The following is a 5461-nucleotide window of genomic DNA, read 5'->3' as shown; positions in this document are numbered from 1 at the left end:
ACCTGCCACATCCCACCCCACTCTCCGGCCCCTTGTTGTGTTTAGTAACTTGTAATGTGGCCCCAGCACAAAAAAAAAAAAAAAAGGTTTGTCCACCCCTGTTCTAGAGCATACCACAGCACTCTTAGCTCTAGGAAATTTATTTAAGCTTTCCTGAACAGATCAAAGGCCCTGAGTGCAGAGTCCCTCTATGTGGACTCCCCAGCCCAGGTTGGATGCATTCATAGTCAGGACAATTTGCACTGGAGGAATTTTGAAAGGTATCCCCTCTGGTCAGTTTGCAATGATTTAGTAACCAGGACAGAGTCCTACAAAGGCTAGATTGTGGATCAGGGGCGGATTGGCCTATCGGGGGATCGGGCATTCCCCGGTGGGCCGGTTTGCTCCCATCACGTGATTTTTTTTTTTAAACTTCCCGGCCAAAGACAAGAAGAGGGTCTGCTGGCGCTGTGGCCCGAAGACAAACCTGAGGGCAGGGCCGGTGGAGAAGCACCAGGCCTGGGGCGCCGCGAGCAGTGGTATCCAAAAAAGAGCCAGTGCCCCCGGGCGCAGGGAAGCTCATTGCGGCGCTGCGATAGGCAGATCAGCAGGGCCGTGGTCCCGAAGAAAAAGATTGCGTTTAAACGCGCTGATGCTCCTCCTTCCTGCCTGTGTGGCCCCAGAAGTAAATGTTGCCGGGCCGTGTGGGCAGGAAGGAGGAGGAGCATCATCGCATGCAGAAGAGGAGCAGCGCAGCCTGCAAAGAGGAAGAGGCCCGGTAGCAGGGCCGCTGCAAAGCCCATCCTGCGGCGACCCGCGAAGAGGAGGCCCAGAGGTGAGAGAGAGGCTGAGGGTCTATAGAGGATGTGTGTGTATGAGATGAGTTGAGAGACTGTGTGTGGGAGTGAGGACCTGAATGTTTGCAGAGACAGCATGAGAGAACCTCTGTGTGTGTGAGAGAGACAGCATGTGACAGTGAGAGCCTGTGCTTGAGCAAGGCAGCATGTGGGAGTGAGAGAGAGCCTGTGTGTGTGAGACAGCATGTGCCAGTGAGAGCCTGTGTGTATGAATGATTGTATGAGAGAGAGCCTGTGCTTGAGCAAGACAGCATATGTGGGAGTGAGAGAGAGCCTGTGTGTGTGAGAGTCAGACAGCATGTGCCAGTGAGACTGTGTATGAATGATTTTATATGAGAGAGCATGTGACAGTGACAGTGATTGTGTGAGAGAGAGAAATGCATGTGAGAATAAGAACCTAACTGTGTGTTTGAGGGAAAGATGGAGAGAAAAGAAACAGAAAAAAGACAATATAAAAGGAATTGGCAAAAAAAGAAAGGGAAGGTGGGAAAAAAGTCTGTGACCAACCAATTAGAAAACTAAGATCAGCCAGCAAAGGTAAAAAAAAAAGGAATTACTTTTAGTGATTGGCACATGTAATCTTTGGGAATGTGCAAGAATAGCACTTTCTCCATGAGGATCTCACAATGTATGAGATCAGCATGGAGAAAGTGGAAGCCCATTCTGCTGAACAGAGGAGGCAACAGAATGGGCTTCAGTGCTAGTATCAGCAATCAGCACCTCCCCAATAGCCACGTGGCAGCAGTGGTAGTGGCAGCAGAGGAATGAGAGAGGCTCTGAGGTTGCTGGCAAAAGAGGGGGGGGGGGGGTGGTCCGCCTTTAGTGTGTGCATGTGTATGAATGGGACTCTGCGAAAATGAATGGGAGCCTGCCTGGGGGTCAGTGTTGTGTGTGTGTGTGAGAATGACTGGGCTTGCCTGGGTGTGTGTGTTTGTGTGGGAGCCAGTGAGTGTGAGAGCAGGAGTGTGTATGAGAAAATCCAAGGGAGTAAGAGTTTGTGTGTGGAGGGGAAGAGAGTGTCTTAGAGCTTGAGAGTTTGTCAGTGAGAGCGATAGGTTATGGTGGATATAAGAGCATGAATGTGTAAGAACATAAGAAATTGCCATGCTGGGTCAGACCAAGGGTCCATCAAGCCCAGCATCCTGTTTCCAACAGAGGCCAAACCTATGTGACAGTGTATGTGTGAGAGAGAATGGACATGTGAGTATGTGTGAGAGAGAGGATAACCTCCTAATCCTCAACAATATCAGGGTGACTGGAAATCAAGAGCTCCCACAGAAGGGAACAGCATGGCCTTTTTAAAATCCTTATTAGTTTTAATTATTGAATATTATTTGATGTCTGCTCTTTTGAAATATTTTATTGGTGTTATATACAAATTTTTGAAAATTTCCCTGAGTTAAATTACTGGAGGTTCTGTTCATCAGCAGTTTTGAAATATATATTTTAAGTATGATTTTCCTATTGTGATGTTTTATAGTTCTTGATTTTGTTTGATGTTTTATGAGGAATGATTATATTTTCTGTTTTTCCTTTGCTGCATTACATACAGTCTAACTTGTTGGGATTTCCAGTTCAGTTTGTCTGTGCATTTTTGTGTATATTTTATGGTCCCTTTATTCTGTATTTGGTGACTCACCAAATTGTATGTGTAATTGGGTACCCATGGGCCAGTATGGAGAAAATCCCCCGGGTCACTATTTTCCCACAATCCGCCCCTGATGTGGATGCTGTCCTAAAGATCTTAAGTGGCTTGATTCCACAGTAATCTGAGGATCCCTTGGGCTCTTCTCATGTGAAGACGTGTTAAGTGAGGCCCACCAACCTCAATAGGACTCATACTAAATGTTTGCCAACTCATTGTTATCCTCTTCACTGTGGATATTAATGTGGAAACTCTCCCTTGTGGGAGAAAGGCTCTCACTTGAGTCATGTCAAGCTGCACTCCTATAAATTGAGATGGACTCAAGTAGGATTTGGAATAGTTTATGACATCCTTTGGTAACCCCAACATCTGTATGGTTTTTGCTCACTAATTCTGTAGCATTGCCTTGAGATGTGCTCATCACTAGCCAATCATCCAGGTAGGCAAACACATGCACCCCCAATTAGCATAGGTACACTGCCACCACAAGACATTTTGTGAATACATGTGGCGCCGACACCAGACTGAAAAGCATTATGCAATAATGGAGGTGTTTTCCTACCAGAAATCTGAGATACTTCCTGTGACCTGAAAATATCTCAATGTGGGTGTCAGATCTAAAGAGCATATAGTCAGTCCCTTTTTTCTAGAAAGGGAATGAGGATGCCTAGGGAACATGAAAAAAGCCATGATGGGTCAGACTAATGTCCACAGAGGCCAGCAGCCTATCTCCAATAGTGGCCAGTTCAGGTTACATGTACCTGGCAGATCCCAAACGGATCTATTTCATTCCCAGGTATAAGTGATGACTTTCCCAATCATTAAGCCTATGGTTAGTTTGTTTTATCATTTAACTCTTGTGTTCTTTGTCTGTTTTAACTCAATATTTCCTATTTTTTAAATCATTGTAATATAATTTTTTATTTTAATTGTATGTTTTATTTAACTTTTTTAAAATTGTGTATATTATTTTGTTCACCGCCTAGGCCTTTTAGTGTTAGACGATTTATAAATCTAAATAAGTGTAAATGAACTTTTCCCTCAGATACTTGTTCAAAGCCCTTAGGTCTAAGATGGGACAGAGACCCCTGTTTTTTCTGGATAAGAAGTACTTAGGAGTAAAATCCCTGTCCTCTTTCTTTTGGTGGGATGAGCTCGACCGCATTGGCCTCTATGAGGGAGAACTTGTTTTGCAGCAATTTCTAATGCCAAGATACCAACCAAAAAGGTTTTGGTGGGCATTTGTAGCACCCCATAAGTGCAACTGTATCCTCTTTGGACTATGCCGAAGACCCAAGTATCTGAAGTTATTCCAGGCCAACAATTTACATACAACCTTAGCCTCCCATTGACAAGGTGGTCCTCTAGAACAGATAATGGGATCCCAGCTATATTGATCTAGTCAAAACCCCATCCCAGGTTTTGGCTGTGGTACTAGCTGTGGCACTGGGACTCTGCTACTAGAATAAGCATGAGGACACTGTTGCTGACAAGACCAAGGGGGGGGCAGAGGAAAATATTTCATCAGCTGATAGAAATGCCTCTTTGGCACCCCACTTGGATATCTCCTGGCTGAAGAGGTTGGGTCTGAATAGCAGTCTAGAGGTAGTAAGGCTTTGCAAAGTGGTCTTTAATCTGAGCTACTACTTCCTTGACCTGATCTACAAAGATTCTCTCCATGGCAAGGCACATTGGTGAGCCTTTCCTGAAAATCCTTTCCTAGGTCTGAGGTCACCAATACCCACTGCAGAGACTATTGATGTGTCTCAAGTTTGAGCAAACCACGGTCCACATCCTTGTCCACTAGTGAGTACAAGGCATAACACTTTGAGGAAGCTACTCTATCTACTGCTCTTCAGTATATCAGGTAGTGAGCATATACCTGCTCATGAAGATCTGGCGGGACACTATGTGGACACTGAGCATAGCTTCCTAAAAAACCTTTTTCCCAAGCAAGTCCAGAATATGAAAATTCCTCCATGGAGGCACCAAGGAATAGGTTCTAGACCTCTTGCCCTTCTTGAGAGTAGATTCAACCACCAATTGGAGAGGCACCTGCTGCTTCTCAAATCCAGGATCCTTCTATAAGAACATAAGAAATTGCCATGCTGGGTCAGACCAAGGGTCCATCAAGCCCAGCATCCTGTTTCCAACAGAGGCCAAACCAGGCCATAAGAACCTGGCAATTACCCAAACACTTCTGGATATATCATGTCTGCCTTCTCAGTTGCAGGAGCCATAGAGAGGGGGATCTCCCACATTCTCATCTGTGCCTCCTGAAGGATCTTATATACAGGCACAGCCACAATATTCATTGGAGATTCCACAGACTGGAGCACTGGACTCTTCCTCCTTTTGCAACATAAATGACAAAATTGGTGAAGGAAAGGTGTATGAGGAGAGACCTGTAGACCCCCACGATAAAAGCCATCCTCAGATCCATAGCTGAACCCCCAGGAACATCTGAGTCTGATCCAGACTGTTATGTTATGGATATGGACCTGTCTAGCAGACAAGACCTCAGAGAGGACAGCATTTGCCTGTTGAGGTCTAGATTCCAATAAATTCCTGCACATTGGAGAAGTTTCCTCCACTGATAGGCTGGAGATCATCATCAGTGCAGCAGTTCCCGATGTCACTTCCCCTCCAGAAACTGGCATCAGGGCCCTTCCAACAGATGCCAGATGGATTCCAGCAAGGGCTGGATGTCTGCTTGCAGTCACTTCACTGACGTTGATGCTAGTGCATCAAGGCTCTGCGTCTTACCATCCAGGGCCTCCTGGATCTTCCTATCCAACTTCTCCTCAAAAACGGCAGATGTCAACATGACCTGGGAAGCAGGAGGAGAGGCCACATCTTCCTGAGACATAAGAGTTATATTGCTGGCTGATACCTGGACCCTTAGAGACTGACTGTGTTCCCAGGGAATGCTTCAGGGGATTCAAGGCTGCCATCAAAATGTTCCCATTCTCAGCAGTGC

Source organism: Rhinatrema bivittatum, chromosome 1, assembly GCF_901001135.1.
Source record: "Rhinatrema bivittatum chromosome 1, aRhiBiv1.1, whole genome shotgun sequence".
NCBI lineage: Eukaryota > Metazoa > Chordata > Amphibia > Gymnophiona > Rhinatrematidae > Rhinatrema > Rhinatrema bivittatum.
The sequence above is the reverse complement of the archived record's forward strand: the minus strand, read 5'-3'. Positions refer to the sequence as shown.